The following is a 25,383-nucleotide window of genomic DNA, read 5'->3' as shown; positions in this document are numbered from 1 at the left end:
GGCAAGATGTTAAATTGTTTTTATATGCAACAACTGCGGCAAGATTATTGTTAGCTCAGAAATGGAAACAAGAAGAAATTCTGACGAAAGAAGAATGGCAGACGAAATTAATGGACTATGCAGAATTGGACAAAATGACAGGAAGGATTCAAAACCTGTGGGACCAGAGATTTACAGAAGATTGAAAGAAGTATATGAATTATTTGAAGAGCAACGCTAGTAGGACTACAAGAAGTTTTGTAAGGAGAAATATACGAAGTGTTACAAAGTAGAAAAAGATGGAGATATTGGTTATGCGTTTGAAATGTAATAGGGAAGATAAGAAATGCATACTGAGAAAACTAAGGTTTTAGAGAAAAATCTAACAGTGACTAAGAGAGAGAGGTTTCAGAAGGAGACAGGATTAACACTGGTTAAGAAAGTGAAATACCTAGGGGTTAATATGACTGCCAAGAATGTGAATTTATTTAAGGATAACTATGAAAAATGTTGGATGGAAGTGAAAAAGGATTTAGAAATATGGTCAAACCTGAAGCTATCATTGTTAGGCTGAATTGCTGTGATAAAAATGAATGTATTGCCAAGGATGCTGTTTTTGTTTCAAACATTGCAAATTTTGGATAAAATGGATTGTTTCAAGAAGTGGCAGAGAGATATTTCTAGATTTGTCTGGCAGGGCAAGAAGCCTCGAATAAAATTTAAGATATTAACTGATGCTAAAGAAAGAGGTGGATTTGCCCTGCCAGACTTTAAACTTTATTATGAATCAGCAGCTTTTTTGCTGGCTGAGAGAATGGCTGCTTCTTGAAAACACTGATGTGCTGGACTTAGAAGTTTTTAACAATGTATTTGGGTGGCATGCATATTTGTGGTATGATAAGGTCAAAGCACATAAAGCGTTTAAAAACCATATTGTCAGGAAAGCACTGTTTAATGTCTGGATAAGATATAAGGACTTGCTTGAAAATAAAACCCCAAGGTGGTTGTCACCAATGGAAGTGAAGGCTCAGAAAAAGCTCAATATGGAGGCCAAATGGCCGAAATATTGGGAAATTTTGGAACAAGAGGGAGATAGATTAAAACTACAGAGTTTTGAAAAACTAAAAAATAGAATGCGAGACTGGCTCCATTATTACCAAATAATGGAGGCATATAATTTGGACAAAAAAATTGGCTTCCAGGTGGAAAAATCAAAATTTGAAACAGAACTGTTAGATCCCAAAATTAAGAACTTGTCAAGAATGTATAACTTGCTGTTGAAATGGAACACTCAGAATGAAACGGTGAAATCAGCTATGATTAAATGGGCACAAGATGTTGGACATAATATTATGATGGCTGACTGGGAACAGTTATGGATCACAGGTATGAAGTTTACGGTATGTAATGCCTTAAGAGAGAATATAATGAAAATGATCTACAGGTGGTACATGACACCAGTCAAGCTCGCAAAAATTTATCATTTGCCCGATAATAAATGTTGGAAATGTAAAGAGACTGAAGGTACATTCTTTCACCTTTGGTGGACATGTCCAAGGATTAAGACTTTCTGGGAGATGATAGATAGATAGATAGATAGATAGATTCTTTATTGTCATTACACACGTGCAACATTGCACAAGTGCAACGAAATTGGATGCCATCCCTTAAAAACAACAAAAGCAAAACAACAACAACAACCCACAAACCACATTCCAGCCACACCCACACCCACACCCATCAATCTCCCAAGTCACACTATCGAGTTACAGCATTCAAAAGGGCCACAGCTCTCAGGTAGAAACTGTTTTTCAGTCTATTTGTCCTTGACTTGATGTTTCTATATCTCCTGCCAGACGGCAGTAGTGCAAACAGACTGTATCCCGGGTGAGATGAATCCTGCAGGATGTTGTTTGCTTTCCTAAGACAACGGGAACCGTACAATTCTTCCAAGGATGGGAGAGGTTGACCAATAATCCTTTGTGCTGTGGTTATGACCTTCTGGAGCACCTTCCTCTCCCTAGCTGTACAACTGGAGAACCAAGCACAAATACAGTATGTAAGAATGCTCTCTATGGAGCCTCGGTAGAAGGACACCAGCAGTCTCTCACTCAGATTGTTCTTCTTTAAAAGTCTGAGGAAATAAATTCTCTGCTGGGCCTTCTTCACCAGAGCAGTGGTATTTGCGCTCCAAGTCATGCCCTGATCGATAGTTACTCCCAAAAACCTGAATTCCGCCACCCTCTCCACCCGTTCCCCATTGATATGCAAGGGCTGAATGTCCGCCTTTTTTTTCCTGTAATCCACCACTAATTCCTTGGTCTTAGCCGTATTAAGAGCCAGATTGTTCTCTCCACACCAAACACAGAGCCGCTCCACCTCGTCCCGATAGGCGGACTCATCCCCTCCTGAAATGAGCCCTACCACCGTAGTGTCATCAGCAAACTTGATGATTTTGTTGCTGGAATAGATGGCTGTACAGTCATACGTATAGAGAGCATAGAGCAGGGGACTCAACACACAACCCTGTGGTGAGCCGGTGTTAAGGCTAAGGGCTGTGGACATATGTGACCCTACTCTAACCCTCTGAGAACGTTCTGACAAAAAATCCAAAACCCAGAGACAGGTGGAGTTGGAGAGTCCAATCGCCTCTAGCTTGGACACCAGTCTATGGGGGAGAATAGTGTTAAAAGCTGAGCTAAAATCCACAAACAGCAGCCTCACATAACTCCCCGGCTGCTCCAGATGGGACAGAGCAGCATGGAGAGTGGTGGTGATAGCGTCCTCTGTGGATCTATTTGCCCTGTATGCAAACTGGTAGTTGTCAAAAGTTGATGGAAGACAGGAAATAATATGACGGCGCACCAGTTTCTCAAAACACTTCATGATGATTGGAGTCAGTGCAACTGGTCTGTAGTCGTTCAAACTACTGATTGTGGATTTTTTGGGCAGAGGGACAATAGTTGACGACTTCAGGCAGGGTGGGACAATAGACTGGTGTAAGGACTTGTTGAAGATCTTAGTAAAGACCCTCGCCAGCTGATCCGCACAGCCCTTCAACACCTTTCCAGTGATGCCATCAGGTCCAGCCGCCTTCCTCGGATTCACCATCCTCAATACCTTTCTCACCTCATGCTCCTCTACCGTGAATGAGGGGCCCCTAAGGGCTGGTGGCTGTAATACCGGCGTCTCAGGTGGCTCCTTCTCGAAGCGAGCAAAGAAGAGGTTAAGCTCCTCCGCCAGCAAAGGGTCACCGTCGACAGCACCAAGGTTAGGTTTGTAGTTGGTAATGTGCTGAATCCCCTGCCACATCTGTCTTGTGTTGTTGCTCCTTAAATTATCCTCAATCCTCAGCCTATAATCCCGTTTTGCCTGTCGAATACCCCTCTTCAAGTTTGCTCTTGCCACACTGTAAAGCTGCACCTCGCCTGACCTGAAAGCCCTGTTCCTTTCCCGCAACAGGCCCTGGACCTCTCTATTCATCCAGGGTTTCTGATTGGGATAAAACCGGATGGATTTGTTTACTGTGACAGTGTCTGTGCAGTGATTGATATAGCACAGAACTGCCGCCGTGTGCTCCTCCAGGTCTGAACGATCGAAAATATCCCAATTAGTTCTCTCAAAACAGTCCTGCAGCTGGTGAATAGCACCTTCAGGCCAGATTTTAACAGATTTTAATATTGTGGGAGCCCGTTTCCTGAGTGGGATATATGCTGGTACCAGGAACAAAGACATATGGTCGGACTGGCCCAAGTGTGGCAGCTGTAAAGCCCTATAGCCGTGATTTACATTCGAATAAACTTTATCTAGTGTCTTGTCCCCTCTTGTGGGACATTTCACATGCTGATAGAGCGTTGGGAGCACTGTTTTAAGTTCTACATGGTTGAAGTCTCCCGCAATGATGTGCACAGCTTCAGGATACTTGTCTTGCTGGCTGCTGATAAGGCTCTGCAGGCGTCCCAAAGCCAAGTTGGCATTGGCATCTGGTGGCACGTACACACCAGTTAACATAACAGCTGTAAACTCCCTAGGGAGATAGGCTGGTCTACATTTAACAGCCACATATTCCAAATCCGGTGAACAGTGACTGCCCACAGTCTTAGAATTATTGGACCAGCATTTGTTCACATATACGCACAGCCCCCCTCCTCTAGTTTTTCCGAAGTCCATGCCTCGGTCATGACGATGTACCACCCAGCCTTCCAACTGAATAGCTGTGTCTGGTATGGACGGTTGAAGCCATGTCTCAATGACAAATAAAACGCAGCAATCTTTTACAAGGCTGTTCTTTGCTGCCTGCAACCTCAATTCATCCATCTTGTTGGCAAGAGATCTCACATTGGCAAGAAATATGCTGGGGAGTGGTGGTTTAGATGGACTCCTCTGTAATCTTACCAGGACGCCAGCCCGACAACCCCGCCTTTGCCTCCTGTCTCTACGCCGCCTTCGCCTCCTCCCTGGAGGCATAGTAATCCATGGAGAGCCCGGCGGCCTGGCTACTCCCACCGGAACGTTATCTAGGCGAAAATAATCAGCTCTTACAGCTTGTTCACACTGTAATCCGACCTTCAGAAGTTCCTGCCTGCTGTAAATCTTTCTTGCCCGGTCAGACATACTCGGACCAAGTAAAAATAATAAAAACAAAACAAAACGCTAAGGGAGAGCACTAAGCCGCAGCGTCTATGCGCGCCGCCATTTGCAAGAAAAAATGATCTATAATGAAATGAAAAAGGTATTTAAATATACCTTCCTGAAGAAACCAGAGGCCTTTCTCCTGGGCATGGTCAGCCAATTGGTGCCAAAGAAGGATAGAACTTTCTTTATGTATGCTACAACAGCAGCAAGAATACTTATTGCAAAGTACTGGAAGACACAAGATCTACCCACCCGGGAAGAATGGCAGATGAAGGTGATGGACTACATGGAACTGGCGGAAATGACTGGCAGAATCCGAGACCAGGGAGAAGAGTCGGTGGAAGAAGATTGGAAGAAATTTAAAGTTTATTTACAGAAACATTGTAAAATTAAGGAATGTTAGAAGGATGTTGGAATGATGTTATGTGGCTTTAGCAGAAATGTTATAAAGGTTTAAGTAAAAATAGACTGTTAATTGGTGAAAAGAGGGGAAGTAAAGTTACACTATATTAAGATAAATTATAGGACAAAAACTGGGAAAGATGGAAAGGATTTGCTGAAATAGCTAACCGAACTAGAATACAAAAAAGGGAGGTGTGAGGAGGTCAAGGAAACAAGCAAATGAAAGATAAGTTATGGGAATGTTCGTTGTGTTTTTAATTGTTTCTATTTTTCTGGCTTTTTTTCTTTTTCCTTATTGTGATGTGTTGTTTTGTTTTTGCTTAAATTGGTGTCTTCTTTTTTTTTTGTAACCCTTAAAACTTTAATAAATATTATTTTTTTAAAAAAAGAAATGCATACTGAGAGATTAGATTGGAAAATTTTCAGACAGGATTGATGGAAGTCAAAAAATTGAATAAGATGTAAAAATATGTTTAACTACTTTTGAAAATATGTTTTAAAAAGCTTATATATATATGAACGGACTTCCAGAACAAATTAAGTTTGTAACCCGAGGTACCACTGTACTGGGCTAGGAATTGGGAGACCAGGGTTGGTCTTTGTTAGGTTTCTGTTTATTGCCACTGTGCAGTGTTTGGAGTCACAAGACTCTGTTTACATTCCAGACTGTTGGAAGTCTCACGGGAGATGGATGTCAATATTACTGGTTTCCTGTTTTCTTTGTTCCAGTTGGTTCTCTGCTTTCACAGAGAACAGATGTATTTTCTTTTCTGTCCTGCGTAGTTAGAAATAAAATGTAGCAAAGTAGCTCATACATTTCTCGTCTTCTTCTGCTGCTGTATACTCTACGTAATGAGGGAACGTGCCTGGAGCCTCATCAAAGGCTCAGGTCGTTAATCACCGTTGGAGGACTCGACCAGAGGAGTAGCTCGGTCGAACGCAAGTCCGACAGTCTTGAAGTCCACCAGTTGACCTTGGGCCAGTCACTATTTCTCAGCCTAACCTTCAGGGTTTCTGCAAGGATAAAATAGAGAGGAGGAGTGTGTATGCCGCCATAATAATAATATTTAATAATTTATTATTTATACCCCGCCCATCTGGCTGGGTTTCCCCAGCCACTCTGGGCGGCTTCCAACCGAATATTAAAAACAATACAGCATCAGACATTAAAAGCTTCCCTAAATTGGGCTGCCTTCAGTTGTCTTTTAAAAGTAAAATATTTGTTTACATCTTGACATCTGCTGGGAGGGAGTTCCACAGGGCAGGTGCCACTACCGAGAAGGCCCTCTGCTTGGTTCCCTGTAACCTCACTTTTCGCAGCGAGGGAACTGCCAGAAGGCCCTCGGAGCTGGACCTCAGTGTCCAGGCTGGATGATGGGGATGGAGACGCTCCTTCAGGTATACAGGACTGAGACCATTTAGGGCTTTAAAGGTCAGTACCAACACTTTGAATTGTGCTCGGAAACATACTGGGCTCCTTGCAGAAAAGATGGGGTGTAAATGTAATATAACACTGATGAACAAGGGCAATTACAGTGATCTGAAAGAAATGTGTTGAGTGAATTGTCCCCCGTGATCCTTGTGCATGTGTTTTTTAGAAGTGCAAATAGCAGCCACTTTGTGTCTAGAGGGGGGAATTATTACTGAGATCACAGTAGACGGGGGGGGGGGGTTAACCTTTTCCTCCCCCAGATGAAAATTGCTCCTCTGTAGTTCCTAATTGAACTAGGAATAATATGAGTTTTCCTCCCAATAGTGGCTTCAATTTATGGGGTTTTAAAGGTTTTTAAAAATGCATTTAACATCTCATTCGATTTGACTCCCCAGATGAACAAGAATTACTGCATTATACCTTGAAAGTGTGGGTTGTTTCTAAACACATTCCCTTGAAAAGAAGGTTTTTTCAAAAAATGCATTGGGCCTACAACAAAGTGCATCTGTGATGGACAAATCATGGGTTAGCCTCCAGGTGACCCAGAAACCAATCAGAGCTGGGCGGAGTGTCTTCCAATCACGAGAGAGAGTGGAGAGTTGAATGTTAGAATTAGACAGTCTAACTGTCAGGTAGGGCTTGCCTGTCAGTGTTAGTTAGGGCATGGACAGTGCCTAGTTAGAGATCCATTTAGAGCCTGGTTAGAGCTGAATTATGGTGTAGCTAGCAGGGCAACCCAGATTCTTTTCCTTGGGGGAAAGTAAAAATTCTAGAAGGCGCTGGAAGTGTAAAACCAATAGCCATTCAAGAAGGAATCAGTCTATTTAAAGACAGGTTTAAAATGAGAATTTCAATAAAGTTTTTGGCTTATTTTTGTGAAGAGTGTGTGTTCATAACAAAGTGTTCCGCCATGAGTAGGTGGGTTAGGAGCTCTTTTTGATGTGAGTGGGGATTATTATCTAAAAGAATCACAGCCAGACATTGGAGAGACCTGTCAGGAGTAAGCATGGACCAGGCTTCTCCTCAACCTCAGCCCTCCAGATGTTTTGAGATTACAGTTCCCATCATCCCTGACCACTGGTCCTGCTAGCTAGGGATCATGGGAGTTGTAGGCCAAAAACATCTGGAGGGCCGAGGTTGAGGAAGCCTGGCATGGACCAATGGTATCAAATAGTATGAGAAACAGCCCTATTAGAAAAACTAATTCATAAATTGAAACTGACATGGGGACAAATAGAAGACGACGCCTTTACCCCAGTATGGTTCCCCTTTATCACATACAATGGTACCTCGGGTTAAGAACTTAATTCGTTCCAGAGGTTCGTTCATAACCTGAAACCATTCTTAACCTGAGGCATGCTTTTGCTAATGGGGCCTCCCGCTGCTGCCGTGACACCGGTGCATGATTTCCATTCTCATCCTGGAGCAAAGTTCTCAACCTAGAGCAACTACTTCCTGGTTAGTGAAGTTTGTAACCCAAAGCGCCTGTAACCCGAAGCATCTGTAACCCAAGGTACCACTGTACACAGCCCAACAAGACAACAACAAGAATCCACCAACAGCATACAAATCAATCTGGCTAACCTGATTGAAACACACACACACACACACACACCACTCACACACAAAAACAAATCTCACTACAGCCAACCAAAGACAACCAACCCCACCCTAGCCCCACCCCAGCCTCTCTCACCACCAAGAAAATACAACAAGCGAATAGTAAGAGAACCCACACAAGTAACGCTGACACAAAACCCCACACATACAGTAAGTAGAATACAGTGGTACCTCAGGTTACATACACTTCAGGTTACATACGCTTCAGGTTACCCAGAAATTTTACCTCGGGTTAAGAACTTTGCTTCAGGATGAGAACAGAAATTGTGCGGTGGAGGCGCAGCAGTAGCAGGAGGCCCCATTAGCTAAAGTGGTGCTTCAGGTTAAGAACAGTTTCAGGTTAAGAACAGACCTCCAGAATGAATTAAGTACTTAACCTGAGGTACCACTGTACCCTACCCCACTCACCATTCTCCCTCCCTCTTTTCTTCCGAACCTAACACACTATGCAAAACTAATGTCTCACAACAAATGAAACTGATCTGTAGGAAACGCAACTTGAAAGAAGAGACAATGCCCGTATTTTTGTAAACGAAGAAATCTTTAATAAAAAATTATTTTTTAAAACAAAACAAAGTGTTCTGCCTTATTAGAGTACCTGTTAAGCTATGAACCTCATCAAGTATAAATAAATGTTCTTGTTTTGTTCCAAAAGTGCCTCATCCATGTGGTCACAGGCTCTTCTTCCACATAATTGCAACGCCTTGCTGCTGGTTATTAAGAAACATCACCGCAGAGAGATAATAACAGACCTCTTAAGTGTTCTGACAGGAAGAGTCAGAAGTTTTGAAACCATCTCAAAACCCTGTCACATCACATCACTCCCATCTTTAACGAGGGATGTTGTCACAACATCTCTAAGCACCTGGAGGTTTCTTCCCCATCTCTCAAGGAACGATGCCTGTGAACCCAGTTACATCCATCTGCCAGGGCTAATAACCATTGATAGACTTATTCACAAGTGTGAATTTTTCAAATCTCCTTTTGAAGAAATCCCAGGCTCCCGCGATTCCTATCCATGTAAGAGGGCTTTGAATGAGACTAACAGGATTCACCTGTTGTCTTTGTCTTTGTCAAAGCTATGGTTTTCCCAGTAGTGATGTATGGAAGTGAGAGCTGGACCATAAAGAAGGCTGATCACCGATGAATTGATGCTTTTGAATTCTGGTGCTGGAGGAGACTCTTGAGAGTCCCATGGACTGCAAGAAGATCAAACCTCTCCATTCTGAAGGAAATCAGCCCTGAGTGCTCACTGGAAGGACAGATCCTGAAGCTGAGGCTCCAAGACTTTGGCCACCTCATGAGAAGAGAAGACTCCCTGGAAAAGACCCTGATGTTGGGAAAGATGGAGGGCACAAGGAGAAGGGGACGACAGAGGACGAGATGGTTGGACAGTGTTCTCAAAGCTACCAGCATGAGTTTGACCAAACTGCGGGAGGCAGTGGAAGACAGGAGTGCCTGGCGTGCTCTGGTCCCTTGGGCACGAAGAGTCAGACACGACTAAACGACTAAACAACAACAACAGGATTCACAGATGCTCAAAGGTTTTGGATGGGTGTGCTAAAGATATAATATGCATAAAATGCTGTGTTTGAATGCACTGTATTCGAAACACTATCAACGTGGGTGATTTTGCAGTCTAGCCTAACAATGCAGATCTATGAGAGTTGGTAAATGAAGCAGTTAAGGACCACATAGCTGTTATTTTCTAGAGAAGGCTCAACTAGGTCAAACCCTGTCGCCTTTGGAGAGGGAGGAAGCAAGGGCATTTTCCTTTTTTTAAAAAATACATCTTTATTGGTTTAAAATACAATCTTACAATAAAGGTAAATACTACAAAGTTAAGCACAGAAAAGAAAAGAAAAAAGAAAGAAAAAAAGAATACTCTACATCCAAAAATACAAACAGTTTAAAAGTAACAACAAGAAGAAAAAAATAACAATTTAAAATACCAGATATTTATACAACATCATATCTTATCCAATAAAGTCTTCTGTGAAAAGCTTCCAATCCTTCTTATTATGCTTTTTCTATTGTCTTGATTTTATCACGCAGTTTGTTTTATTTCTTTTTCCATATATACCTCTAAGATGTTTATTCCATTTATTTATTATACATAAATATCATTCAGTTCTGCTAGGATGGTATCATTTTTACAATATAGTCTTATATATTCCTTAAATATTTTCCATACTTTTTGATTTAAGGTTCCCCTGACTTTTCCACTCAGCTTTGCTAATTGGAAATACTCTATCAGGGCAGTTTCCTGTTCCTTTCTGTCTCTTCTCTTTGTTTTTGTTTTTTTAAAGATATTTATTGAAGTTTTACAAAAACATAAATTTTAAAAAGTCATATAAAAAGAAAGAAATACAAAAAAAATAGAAAAATACATAAAATAGAAAAAAGAAGAGTAAAAACAAATCCATTTTTTGTAACCCTAACTCATTATCTTATTTCCTTGGCCTCCTCACACCTCCCCTTTTTGTATCCCCATTTAAATAATCGAATCAGCAAATCCTTACCCTCTTTCGTTTATCTTAACTCTGTATCTTAACATATTATAACTCTATATTTTCATCCATTATCAATTCAATTTTGCATACTCTTGTTAACTTTGTTGCTAATGCCACTTATTTTCAATCCAACATCATTTTAACATTCATTAATTTTACAGTGTTTCTGCAGATAGTCTTTAAATTTCTTCCAGTCTTCTTCCACCAACTCTTCTCCCAGGTCTTGGATTCTGCCAGTCATTTCCGCCAATTCCATATAGTCCATCACCTTCATCTGCCACTCTTCCCTGTCTCTTCTCTTTGAACCATGTAACTAAGCAGACATATGGGGCTGGGATTCCAGACTTCAGTATTTTGTAACCAAGAATGCTGCTAGGTGTATCTGGGAAAGATTTACCAAGCACTTTGGAACTCTTAGTCATGAATATATTGATATCTGGAACAGTGTCTGGGCAAGGTATTGGGAGGAAAATGCTGGGCATCTATTGGTTCATGAACTGATTTTTTTAATCAATTAATTTTTCTAATAGGAAAATGGATGAAGCATCCTTCCCCAAATGGTGTCCACAACTATCATCAACCCTAGCAATACCTGGAGGGAACCAGGTTGAGGAAGACTGGAATAAGCTGGAATCAGCTTATGAAGAAATTCATAAAAAGAAGCAAGCAAGCAAGCAAGCAATGCAGCAGGCAAATGGACATGCTTTTACTGTTTATTAGAATATGCCCTGTGGCTTGGTAGAAGTCTATTTTTGTAACCCTGTTCTTTTCTCTAAGATAGCTCTGTTTAATTTGCTTGCTGCTTTTTAAAACAAAATTAAGTAAAATAATAAGAATAGTAAAAAAAAAAAAATACCCCCAAAAAACATTCTTTCAGTTAAACTGGAATTCAGGAGGAAAAGAACAATAAAGGAATAGATCTTGTCTAGGGTTGGGATGATAGCCACATTGCTGTCAGCTCTTTTTATTCCCAAAGTCCTTTTCTTCACTTTCATCTCAGAGTTGAGCTGGCGACTGTATTCAGATCCTGGGAATCTCCCACCACAAAGATCCTGACGTTTATCATCAGTGTCAAAAACCTGAAAGCAGCAACACTCTGAAGGAACTGACATAGCACTAATTCAGCTCTCACTATTTCTGTCCATATATCAATAATTTTCAAGAGAAAACTCTCACACGAGATTCACAAATTCAGACTGCTAGAATGAATACGTACAACATACTCAACAACTCTAACTGGTCACCCTCCATGCTCATCAACATTATATGCAAGTACAGTGGTACCTCGGGTTAAGTACTTAATTCATTCCGGAGGTCCTTTCTTAACCTGAAACTGTTCTTAACCTGAAGCACCACTTTAGCTTATGGGGCCTCCTGCTGCTGCCGCACTGCCGGAGCACGATTTCTGTTCTCATCCTGAAGCAAAGTTCTTAACCTGAAACACTATTTCTGGGTTAGCGGAGTCTGTAACCTGAAGCGTATGTAACCCGAGGTACCACTGTAATGTTAATTATATGGTCTCCAAAAATTCACCTTGGCTCCTTGGGCTTATAATATACTTGGTATTGAACAAAATGGCCTGCGATTTGAAAGATTGCAAATCTGTATCAAAGGGAAAAACACCAAAAGCTTGAGTCCTCTTCTGGACAGAGAGATGTACACAGCACAGCATTTCCTCTCCATCCCCCTCCAGCTCTGATCAGAGTCAGTCTCATCCTGTTAAAGTAATGTTTAATTAGCATGGGCCGTGGAAGGAAGGCCAATCAATATGGGGACCCCAAGATGTGTTCACAAGCAATTCTTTCAGCTGTCCTGATAGCGGAATATGCCATCCATCTTCGCTCCGCTGTCAAGAGTAGGCGAAGAGGGCTTTGCTCATTTCACTTGCCTCATTTCAGCTCCTGCATGACATTCCCTACCCTTGACATATCCCATCCTGCAAATCAATTATGACTGGCGTTAGTTCCTTCTTCTTCTTCTTTGCTTCACCCCTCTCAGATATCAGGTCCGTGAACATCAAGGATTCGCTTTTACGCTTTATGTCTGCTTCTTTCAAATCTACTTGTTTCACCTGCTTCTAAAGCGTAGCTGCTGCCTTTGAATGTCAGCCGCATTCCCGTCTCCCATGCAGTTTTAAATTATTGCCGCTGCTGGTGGAAATAAATAAATAAATAAATACATGGGGAAAGTTTCCCAGGAACCTCTTTTGATGCTTCGATCTGGTGCCCAGGGTCAAAATGAATGCACTGTCTTTTAATTCCCTATAAAATGGAGCAAGGCTCCAATTAATAACCTTTGGCTCTGACTAATTGCTTTCACCCATCCCCTAAAAAGATAAATTGATTGATTACTGGATTTTTTTGGATGCTGAGATCATTCTGGATACTTAAAAAGGCACCCCAGAGGCGAGGAACAGATGGAAGAAGTGTAGATTGCAGCAGGGGTAGCTGGAAGATAGATTGGGATCTACTGGTAAATCACAGGATCATACACATCATATGTATTTTGTGTTTTTATATTGTGATTTTATCTTGTGAACAGCCCTGAGACCTGTGGGGATAGGGAGGTATACAAATTTTCATCATCATCATCATCTGGTCAGCAATAATTTCTGGCTCCTAATTTGTTGTCAGTAGCAACAACCAAAGCTGACACCACTGCCAAATTAGGTTGCTGGAATCCTTGATCTGAAATAACTCAGGTATAGATTTAGACCCCATCCCTTGAGTCACCATTCATCCCATGAGTCACAATTTTGCACCTTGCTCTGGTTGGTGGACATTGGGGTTCAGGTAAAAGATTTGAAGACTGTCTACTTCTGGATTAGAGCTCTCCAGCTGGGATGGAGAAAAAAAATTGATGCAGTATACACTGAAAGCTGAATCTATAAAATTTGCATTTTCTGAAATAAGACGCGAATTGAAACATAGCTATCCTTCGAAATTTGCACTTACCCAAATTTTGCAATGCCGTCTGCCAACCAATATCTACAAAAGTGCAAATAGCAGGGGGAAATGTGTATAAAAACAAAGAGACGAGCGAAAATATACAAAATTGCATTCTATTGGAGGAAACGGCTTGCACAAAACGTTTACTTTCGTCAAAACTGTGAGGGGAAATGTGCTTATTGGGAGAAATTTGCACTAAAATGCTGGTGAATTTTCATGAGGATTTTGTAGAAACAGAAAAACAAATCCCAAACAGCAGCAAAACGTGGAGAACTGAATTTAAAATACGGTATGTCAAACATTTGTTGTGCACAGTTGGAATGGCCAAAGGGGCTGAAATATACTTGGAGTTGAGTGTGGATTTCATGCTCTTTATTTTATGCTCTTTAGTAGTGAGGAATGGAAGTTCCCCTGAAATGTCTGCTTTATACATTATTTACACAATGGGTCGCACGTGATTGGCTAATTCTGGGATTCTCCTGTAGGCCAATCAGGTTGCGGATTCACTTCCACCTGGAGTTGGATTGGGTGGCTCCTGCGGACCAATCAGACTGCTGCATTCTGGATCCTATTGTTCTAGGACCAATCAGACTGCTGCATTTTGGATCCCATCCAACTCAATACATAACAGGGGCCATAATGCAATGGAAGCAGGGAGGCTATCAGGAATGCAGGAGCCAAGTCATCCTTCAACCACGGATGAGGAACACGTGACCCTTCCATTGTTCCTGTACTATATCTCCCAATCATTCCTGACCATGCTGTCTGGGGCTGATGGAAGTTGGAGTTCAACCAAGAGGACACCTAAGCCCAGTTCTCTGGTGTGTGTGTGTGTGTGTATAGGTAAAGGAACCCCTGACCATTAGGTCCAGTCGTGGCCAACTCTGGAGTTACAGCGCTCATCTCACTTTATTGGCCGAGGGAGCCGGCGTACAGCTTCCGGGTCATGTGGCCAGCATGACTAAGCCGCTTCTGGTGAACCAGAGCAGCTCACGGAAACGCCGTTTACCTTCCCGCCGGAGCGGTACCTATTTATCTACTTGCACTTCGTGCTTTCGAACTGCTGCTAGGTGGGCAGGAGCTGGGACCGAGTAACGGGAGCTCACTCCGTTGCGGGGATTCGAACCACCAACCTTCTGATCGGCAAGTCCTAGGCTCTGTGGTTTAACCCACAGCACCACCCGCGTCCCATATATATATATATATATATATATATATATATATATATCCATATATATATATATCTCCATTTCTCTCTGCTGGGTATTTCTCCTCCCCCAAGGTTTGTCCAAGGACTCCAGTTCCAGCCACGGAGATGAAAGTTTTGGGCAGAGCCTTAAGTATAAATTTGGCTCTATGCATATGTCTAGTAGAGGTATAAAATATTACAAGAAATTCAGATTTATCAATCTGGGCAGCCTGACCTCTTTTACCACAACTATAAAAGCTATGAGTGATGCAATCCATCAATGGGCAGACACAATGTGCTTTGACAGCGGACCAGGCAATTTTGCTCAAACGAGCCTCAGTGCCAATTCCTTAAGTAATCTACCAGTTTCATTAAAAAGACAGCCCAGAGAGAGGCCTTTTCTTCTGGGGTTTGTGTGTGTGTGTGTGTGTCAGCTGGAGGATATATTGCAAATAATGTAGAATTGATGGTAGACTGCCCGTTTAAAATTAATTATGGCCATAATTAAGAGCATGCGAGGAAAGGCTGTATTGCAGTGGGGGGGGGGAGATGGTCTATGGGAGGAGATTTTTCTATAGCAGTGTATTAGATGGAAGCAGAATTAAATGCAGCTGTTCCACTAATGTAAATGATCTGGTTATTGCTTTCCATTCCATATTTTATGACACTGTTTGGACTTGGGGAGAAACGTGGAGAAAAGAAAATTAAGCAGAAATTGAATCGCTTGAGAAGAAAATGAGATTTCTCTCCCCCTGTCCCCCCCCCCCTTGCCTTCTCAGGATAATGTTATGGTCATCATATGAATGCAATCCTTAATTAATAAGGAAAACATTTAGGACAACTCTTTCCTATAATACAATCTCAAGGTGGGGGTGGGGGGCTTGCCCAATCCAAATGTGATTTCCTTCAGACGTAATAAAGGTTTTTCTCTTTATAAAGTATTTAACGTAATTCTTCCTGTGTCCCAACTCACTCAATAAGAATAGTTGGCATTTATGTAGGGTTGAATTCAATAATCCTGTTAACACATGGAGCCTCTCCCGCCGACCCCTCTCCTCTCCTGCCCCTGCCCCAAATCTTGGGTGTTCCTCCCCAATTCTCCAGAACTGATGTGGGGGGCAGGGAGAAGAGAGGGAGAGGTTCTGTTGCACAAGCAGAAGTCCTTGTTCAGATGGGTCTGTTGGCTGCAACCCATAACATGCCAAAGGGATTTACCAAATTTTCCTGTGTATAAGACGCCCCAGTATAAGACGGCCAGTTAAAGCTATGGTTTTCCCAGTAGTGATGTATGGAAGTGAGAGCTGGGCCATAAAGAAGGCTGATCGCCGCAGAATTGATGCATTTGAATTATGGTGCTGGAGGGGACACTTGAGAGTCCCATGGACTGCAAGAAGATCAAACCTCTCCATTCTGAAGGAAATCAGCCCTGAGTGCTTACTGGAAGGACAGATCATGAAGCTGAGGCTCCAATGCTTTGGCCACCTCATGAGAAGAGAAGACTCCCTGGAAAAGACCCAGATGTTGGGAAAGATGGAGGGCACAAGGAGAAGAGGAAGACAGAGGACGAGATGGTTGGACAGTGTTCTTGAAGCTACCAGCATGAGTTTGACCAAACTGCGGGAGGCAGTGGAAGACAGGAGTGGCTGGCATGCTCTGGTCCATGGGGTCACGAAGAGTCGGACACGACTAAACGACTAAACAACAACAACAAGACACCCCCGTGTATAAGACGCCCCCTACTTTTGGGGACTCCAATTTAAGAAAGTGGGGGGAGACGGCCCAGGGTTCTTGAATTTTTCAGAGGGAGGATTGCGGAAGTTGTTCAGCTTTTTTTGGAGGGGAGAGCCCTGAAAATTACTCACCCAGCGCTGACAATCGCAGCTGCAGCCAATCCACGGCAGCCATTGATGCAGCATCAGCCAATCCTAAGCAGCCCTTCCAACAGCCACCAATCACCCACCCAATCACTGCTAACAACCCCCGGCTCGCAGCTGCAACCAATCGCCCATCCCACATATGCATTATCGGTGTATAAGACGCCACCCCAATTTTTAACATTCTTTCCCCCCATTTTTTTTATTAGTTTTCCACATTTATAACAATTATAACATATAAAACACACAAAACAAAACACATTACAATACTGAAAAAGAAAAAGAAAAAAAACACATATTCCTTCTTATATTCATTTTAAATTCCATTAAGTGACTTCCTCAAATTCCCCCTAACTGAATTTCGTTATATCACCTTGTAACAGTTCTCCCAAACATCTTTCTAAATAATTAGTTCCTTCAATTAACTATATTCAACTCTTTTCTTATTGTCTGAAATCCATATTACTATACCACATTCTTATTGTTATCCTAGGCCTGTTTAGTACTTTCAAGAACCTTCTCAATTATCTTATATTACAATATTTAGCTAAATAGTCTTTATATTTCATCCAGTCTTCTTGGTTTCCCTCCTCTTTCTGTTCGCGCATTCTTCCAGTCAGGTCAGCCAGCTCCAGAAACTCCAACATCTTCACCTGCCATTCTTCTATCGTTGGTGATTTTTAACATTCTTTTAAACAACCCTTGTCTTAGACATGGAAAAGTCCGGTACACACAGGACCCCACAGTAATTCTTACAACAACCCTGTTAGGCTGTTCAGTTTATTTATCCTCACAAGGAGTGCTGAGGCTGCGTGAGGGTGCTTGCCTAAGGCCACCGAGTGAGTTCATGGCAGGCCTGAGATTTTTATAGAATCATAGAATCACAGAGTTGGAAGAGACCACAAGGGCCATCGAGTCCAACCCCCTGCCAAGCAGGAAACACCATCAGAGCACTCCTGACATATGGTTGTCAAGCCTCTGCTTAAAGACCTCCAAAGAAGGAGACTCCACCACACTCCTTGGCAGCAAATTCCACTGTCGAACAGCTCTTACTGTCAGGAAGTTCTTCCTAATGTTTAGGTGGAATCTTCTTTCTTGTAGTTTGGATCCATTGCTCCGTGTCCGCTTCTCTGGAGCAGCAGAAAACAACCTTTCTCCCTCCTCTATGTGACATCCTTTTATATATTTGAACATGGCTATCATATCACCCCTTAACCTCCTCTTCTCCAGGCTAAACATGCCCAGCTCCCTTAGCCGTTCCTCATAAGGCATCGTTTCCAGGCCTTTGACCATTTTGGTTGCCCTCCTCTGGACCCGTTTTAACCAGGGACAGTCAGCCTCTCCAGTTCTGTGTCAAAGGCTCCGTGCTGCACCAGCTCACTTGAAAGTAAGCTTACCTCTGGAGTCAGTGGAGCATACCTTTAGGTAAATGATGAGATGGTGCTAATGTTTTAATGGCCAGTCAGCACTCTCCCCTCCTTGTTTTAATCTTGCCAAGCATTGCCTCCCACTTTGTCAAAAACGTGTTAGGGCAGCCTTCGAGAACTTGGTGCCCTCCAGCACGCGCTGGCCAGAGCCAACGGGAGCCCTAGTCCACTGACATAGGGAGGGCAGCAGCTTTGCAAAGGCTGTGTTACAAGAGCGCTGGGTGTCAGGGCTGCTTCAGATGCAGGTCGGCACTCAAGACACAGAAAAGTTAAAGCCTCTCCTCCTTCCGGAGGGGAGGGGTTGTTCCGCCCCCTGCTTCAACTCCAGGGCTGGCGCGCCACGCCCCTCCCTGGTTGGGCACCCAATAGGGAAGCTCGGCGGGGGCGTGGCTTGCCGCTCAAATGCGGCCATGCCAGCCATCCCCGCCATTGCACACACATTTTCTTTAGGCATTGGAATGTGTTGTTGGTGTTTCGGGGGGCAAGGTGTGGCCATCGCCTTCCCCGACAATTTTGGGTACTCCACTAAAGGAATCCAGCGGTTGTGGATCCTGTCCGATGCCCGTGTGGCGGGGGGCCTTGGCATGACCCTCGGTGACATCAGGAGAGAGCCTATAGTTGTATTAGCATCAACAGGCTCCCCCTACTGGTGGTTAACCCCTCCTCAAACTCACCCCTCTCCGAGTGGGTGGAGTCTAATGTTCTGTGGTCCAATGCCTAAGCCAATACCTTCTCACATGCTGTAATCAATAAAGTTGTGGCCTTTTCCTTACCCATTAACCTTACTGTCAGGGAACTGACATCAGAGCCAAGAGTGGAGGTAGGGCTCTCCAACGATGCAGGAGAAGGGACCAGCAGGGAGAGGGAGAACACTTCCCTTGGGGAAGGAAATCGGCGTGACACCAGGAAGGAAGGGGAGCAGGGAAGGTCTTCGGAGAGAGGGCTCCAAGACCCTTCCACAGGGTCCAGCGGGGAGAGCCCAGGACCGCCACTGGCCACGCCCACTCTGCGCAGGAGACTTCCGCGCAGGGAGGCTAGGCGGAGACTTGGCGTCAAACAGCTTTTATGTTGGAAGAAGTTCAGGGAATGCCCACTGACGGATTCTGCCAGTGACTGAGACAGTCGCCTTGTAAGGGCTGTCAAATCAGGGAAAGGTTTAGCTACCCCAACAGCTGGGAGCAGTTTGGAATTTACGCACAAGCAACCCCAATTCCCATTACACTTACATACTGTGTCCACGTGTCTTTATTCCCCCAAGCGGGGATCGGGTCCTCGAATCACAACTCATTATTCAAGAAAACAGCATACAAGGCAGCAACGCCTCAGAACAGGACGGGCCCCTATGCAATAGTTGCCAGGACTGGCAGTCCCTGCCTCCTACTTCCCCTTAAATCTCCTTCTCCTTAGCAGGATGTTTCCCAAGCAGCCTTAAACCACGTCGGGGGAGAGGAACCTGTGCTCTTTTTCTGCTACACACATAGCTCTCCGTGGCCTTGGAGATGGGGGGGGCGAGGGTGGGAAGGGAGCTTACTACAGTAGGGCAGGCAAGCTCCCTGGATACTTTGCAGCCTCTAGGCCCTCCTCCTCTGCTTCATCTGCTGAGTCTGAACTGCTTTCTGCGCCTGGCTCTTCTTGCTCACTAAACCCGGTTGCCTCTTCACCATCCAACCACTCCTTCCCCACCCCCTTAACCCTCTGACCTGCCCTTAGTGTCCCACCACCAACCCTCAGGCTCTGAGACTTCCTCCTCTGGGATTTCCATGGGGGCTCCTTGGATAGTGCCCCCCCACACTTCTCATCATCCAGCCAGTCTCTGACTGTCGGACTTGCGTTCGACCAAGCGACTCTTCCGGTCGAGTCCTCCGACGTGATTAATGACCTGATCCTTTGATGAGGCTCCAAGCACGTTCCCCCATTACGCAGAGTATACAGCAGCATGCGGAAGGACGAAATAGTATGAGCTACATGGCTAAAGAAAAGAAAATACATCCTCTCTCTGTGAGAGCAGAGAGTAACTGAAAACACAAAGGAACAGGAAACCAGTAAACATCACATCCGTCTCCTGTCTTCTGTGAGACTTCCAACAGTCTGGAATCCCTGGAATGTAAACAGAGTCCTGTGACTCCAAGCAACTGCACAGTGGCACAAACAGAAACTAACACTGACATCAGGTGGGCAATCCTTGCCCAGTCCCTGATGTAAAGGCAGACCTTTCTTTCTTCTTTTTCTTTTTAATTTTTTTATTTATACTTTTCAAGTTTATACATTTCATTAGTTTTACAATCAAGTTAACATTTCAAACTTTGACTTCCTTCCCCCTCTTTCTACGGTTCCTTATATTTACTTTTCAATATCTTCTGCATATCCAAATTCATTTAATTTGCTCATTTAATTATCTACTTTAAATGTATACTCTTATGAAACTGCAGGTTATTACAATAACCCTGTCAATGTTTTTATGTTTGCAATTTACAATGGTACCTCGGGTTAAGTACTTAATTCGTTCCGGAGGTCTGTACTTAACCTGAAACTGTTTTTAACCTGAAGCACCACTTTAGTTAATGGGGCCTCCTGCTGCTGCCGCGCTGCCGGAGCACGATTTCTGTTCTCATCCTGAAGCAAAGTTCTTAACCTGAAGCACTATTTCTGGGTTAACTGAGTCTGTAACCTGAAGCGTATGTAACCTGAAGCGTATGTAACCCGAGGTACCACTGTATCTGTAAATATTCAATATACCATTTCCATTAATTTATAAAAAAAGTTTGTTACCTTGATTTCTTATTCTTCCAGTGAGTTTTGCTATTTCTGCATATTCCATAAGTTTTTGTGTCCATTCTTCCTTTACTAGGGCTTCTGCTTCTTTCCATTTTTGAGCAAGTAGCATTCTTGCTGCTCTAGTAGCATACATAAATTTCTGTACAGTTTAGGTAGTTCTGTCCCTATAATTCCCAAAAGAAAAGATTCTGGGGTTGTTTTTTACAAAGGTTACTTGAACATCCTTTTCAATTCATTATGTATCATTTCCCTGTAAGCTTTAACCTTATACAAGACCACCACATATGATAAAAAGAACCTTCTTTCTCTTTACATTTCCAACACTTGTTTGATTTAGAGTTACACATTTTTGCCAGTGTTAGATACCAACAATATATCATTTTCATATAATTTTCTCTTAAACCATAGCCTGTTATGGATATAAAATTTACAGCAGCCATACAGTCCTGCTTCTGCCTACCTTCTGAGTAGGGCAATGTGTCCACTATACCTGCTCCAATGAAGGTTGACCAATGTACCCCCCACATGATGATACCACTGGCCTCTAAGACAGAAACTGGCCACTGTGACCTCATGTTGATGCTGCTTGCTTGAAAAAGGTCCCAGCCATTGTGACTTCATGATGATGCTGCTCACCTGAAGGAGAGGGACTGGCCACTGTGACCACATGCTGATGTCACCTGCTTGAAGGAGATTGGCCATTGTGACCACATGCTGGTGCCAGGATACTGACTAATCCATGTGTCCCCATTCGGACGTCCTTCCCAGGAAGAGAAAAACTGGCCAATGTACCAACCCACCTGAAGGAGAGAGAGGCCATCCTTTTCAATTCATTGTATATCATTTCCCAGTAAGCTTTAACCTTACTACAAAGGCAGGCCATTCTGGACAGACAGCCTTCCTCCTTGTATTGCCGAGACACCAATTCAGCATCTGGCTGTGCTTTATTTTCAGAGCACCCTCTTTGCCACCTTAAACAATGGGATGCTGTCCTCTGCTCACATAATCCACTGTTTGGCATGAGCTGAACCGATGGAGCCATGTTCAATGCAAAGTGGACAATGGTGGGAATGGAGGCAACATCTGGACATCTTCTTGCAGGAGCAAGAAAAAATGGTGAAAGAGAAATTGAACTCTTCACAGCTCAGGAAGGCCACCCAGCTTCTTGGCCCTAATCCTCTAGAGGCTTTTTCCTCTTAGTAAAGTGAGTATTAATTAAAGATTGCTGCTGTGATGGCTTTAGGGGTTGCTTGTGCGTAAGTTGCCGCCGCTCTGGGCTAGGTTGGCTGGTTAAACCATTTCTCGCTGGACAGCCATCCACTCTGTGGCTGTTCAGTCGCTGGCAGAATCCGTCAGTTGGCGTTTCTTAAACCTTTTCCAACATAAAAGTTGTTTGACGCCCAGTCTCCTCCTACTCTCCCTGCGCGGAAGTCTTCTGCGCAGGGAGGGCGTGGGTAGCGGAGGACCTGTGCTCTCCCCGCTGGTGTCCAGTGAAGAGTCCCGGAGCCTGCTCTCTGCTTCCCCCATTGGCCCCCCTCTATCCCTGGTGTTGCGCTGATTTTCTTCCCCAACAGGAGACCTGCCTCTCTCCCTGCTTGGCCCCTCTCCAGCATCGCTGTGGAGCCTCGCCTCCTCCTCCTCTAGTTCCGATGGCAGTTCCCTGACAGCTGCTTATTCCAGTAAGGGGTTTGGGTATTTTTCTCACTGCTTTCTAGCCATGATGTGAGGCGACTCTAGCTCAATGGTAGGGCACATGTTTTTCATGGAGAAGTCAACAGACTGCTTTTGACCTATAGAGCTTTAAACGGCCCAGGACCGCAATACCTCAAGGGCCACCTCTTTCCATATGAACCTATCCAGACCCTGAGATCATTTCCTGAGGCCCTCCTTCATGTGCCTCCTTCTTGAGAGGTCTGGAGGATGGCAGCACGAGAACGGGGCCTTCTCTACAGTGGCTCCCCGTCTGTGGAATGCTCTCCCCAGGAAAGTTCACCTGGTGCCTTCATTATACACCTTTAGGCGCCAGGCAAAATCGTTCCTTTTAACCAGGCCTTTGGTTGACCTGATTGACATCCTATGCCCTTTTAAAATGTCGCTTTTTTGGGGTGTGTGTTGTTATTTAGGCTATTGTTTTTATTTTGGTTTTTTAATATTGTGATCTTTTCTGTGAACCACCCTGAGACCTCCGGGTATAAGGAGGTATATAAATTCAAGAAATAAGTAAAATAAACGGGCTCGCTCCCTGGTCATAGCTGTCAACTTTTCCCTCTTCTTGAGAGGAATCCTATTCAGAATAAGGGAATTTCCCTTAAAAAAAAGGAAAACGTTGACAGCTATGTCCCTGGTGCCTCTAGGAAAAAAGAAAGAACAAAAAAAGATCAAGGTGAAAGATCACATCTTTCACTGATGTGAAAGATTCCTTGAGAGTGCCTGCAAATCAGAATACGCAATAATGATCTAGATGGAAAAACATTCTGACCTGTTATACGTAAGGCAGTGTTCTTTGTTCCTTTTATCTTTACAGCTTGATCCATATTTCGAAATTGCCTTTTGACCCAAATCAGGGTCTCGAGCTGGAGAATAAGTCAGTGTGCTATCGAACATTTCCTGCCTCACTTTTCCATGCAAGACTGAATATATGGATAATACTCATCGCCCAGTCGGCTGCCTCCGTGGAATCCCCAAAGCACCGGGATTTTTAAACTTCTGCTATCCTAAAAACGTTCTCCGATAACTCTTGCTTGAAGAGACACTGTGTAAAACCAGACTCCTCTCTGCCTCTTTCCGGCGTAGAGAAATGGAGCAGAAAAAACTCACAATCCTCCTATAAATACCACAGATGGCACCGCATGTGCAAGTGTGTGTACGAGACCAGAGAACATAAACACCGCGGAAGGAAAAGCTAGTCTGATCCCTAATTGCCAAGGAGAGTTCGAAAGTGACACTCCGCTTCTTTTAACATTTTCGTAGCATAATTAAGTCAGATTGGTCAAAGAAATCCCTTCCCTGTTATCACACAGAAAATCTCAGCTGGCGAATTATTGGGAGGTGCTATTTTTGAAGGGGGGGGGGGAATGCTACGAAGTTATCTGATGAGACTATTATCAGAGCAGAAAAATAGCTCGGGGGGGGATCTCAAAATTTTTATTCGAAAACCACGTGCCGATAGTAACGTGGAGCCACGCAGGAACAACTACATCGTGAAAGTGATAAGGGAGAACCAGGGAGGCCTAGAGGAAGTGTCGGGGGCAGCAAAAGGCTGCCTTTCTCAGCCACCCCCCCAGATTGGGTATTGTTTTAATAAGCAGTCATCCATCTCTCTGAGGGCAAACAAAACGGGCATTGCTACAAATATTCCACACATGAGCACGCAGACGAGAAGGGAGGAAGATGAATGAGAAGACCCCTGTTTTTTAGAGATTGCCATCATTCATTTTGATGGCGGCCTATCAACACGAACACGGCGATCTGGTGCTTCGCTGCAGGCACAGGAGCTCTGATAATAAGTTCACAGCATCCCTGTGTGTGCGGGCAGAGCCAGTGCTTCAGCAGCTGGGAAGTCTACGCAGCCTTTTGTGTGCATGGAGTTTCCCTCTCTCTTGAAACATACGACAGAGCCGACACATGTTTAGAAGCTCCATGTGCCCGTTGGAGCACATGTGAAGGGGTAATGCCTAGAATGCACTGCTCATGGCATGCCTCCATCTGGAGCTCCCCAAATGACCTTTTCGCCCAGCATTTCTCCTGATTTGATTGCACAAAGCTTACATGGAGGTTAGAGCAATGTCTAGCCTTAATTTGTTACGATTTGCTTGAGGGGTGTTATCACGCCTTTGCATTAATTATTAGTCCACCCCACACTTTTCAGCCACTTTCCCTGCCACATTTATAACCTCAGAAAAGTATCTTTCTTTTTTAAAAGAGGGTTTATTGTGTTAGGACGACAGAGTGTTTCAAGCCATTTGAATTGGGAAAGTTTCCCAGTATGCGCCCGGATTCCTTGCACAAGATACTGGATGTATACCCGCCCGGAGCAATGCCTCAAGGCCTTTCTCATGTGCTATATTGAGAAGATTTTGGGTATCACATGGCAGGACTGTTATGTACTGAAGTTCTCACCCTGGGCCAGCAGGGGGATACTGTAGATAGTTATGCAAATGAAGGATCGAAAGTGACGTTCAGTGATTGGATAGTTTTAGAAAGTTGTTACAGTAACGTTGTACTGGAGCTCTATATAAGCAGGCTGACTGAACCCTTCAGTTCAGTTCTGTTCTGGCCTCTGAATAAACAAGAGCTGTTTGAAGAATCGCTGTGTCGTCTGATACGTTCACCCACAACTTAACAAGGACAGAGTCTCAAACAAAAATGGGCTCTCCCAAGCTCACATTCTCAGCATGTTTGCACTCCTGTCTCAGCGACATCTACACCGGCTTGGCCATGTACACAGAATGGAAGATGGCAGATCCATGGGGAGCTGGCTTCAGGATCCAGGTCCATCGGCAGGCCAACTCTGTGTTACAAAGTTGTCTGCAAACATGATAGGAAGGCCTGCAACTTCAACCCTGCTGCATGGGAATCCATTGCAGACG

The 25,383-nt window shown here is 43.8% G+C and overlaps 1 long non-coding RNA gene across 1 annotated transcript; it reads right to left on the bottom strand.

The window, feature by feature from the left end:
* Positions 1-5,614: 5,614 nt before the first annotated feature.
* On the bottom strand, positions 5,615-21,549 carry LOC310759536. The gene is made up of 2 exons (XR_014546388.1): positions 21,431-21,549; positions 5,615-6,030 (listed from the first exon to the last, which is right to left on the bottom strand). It is a non-coding gene; the product is annotated as an uncharacterized lncRNA (long non-coding RNA).
* Between the last annotated feature and the right edge of the window lie 3,834 nt (positions 21,550-25,383).

Source organism: Podarcis filfolensis (genome assembly GCF_964270895.1).
Source record: "Podarcis filfolensis genome assembly, chromosome: 3".
Classification (NCBI taxonomy): Eukaryota; Metazoa; Chordata; class Lepidosauria; order Squamata; family Lacertidae; genus Podarcis; species Podarcis filfolensis.
This window is presented reverse-complemented; position numbering and strand designations above follow the sequence as displayed.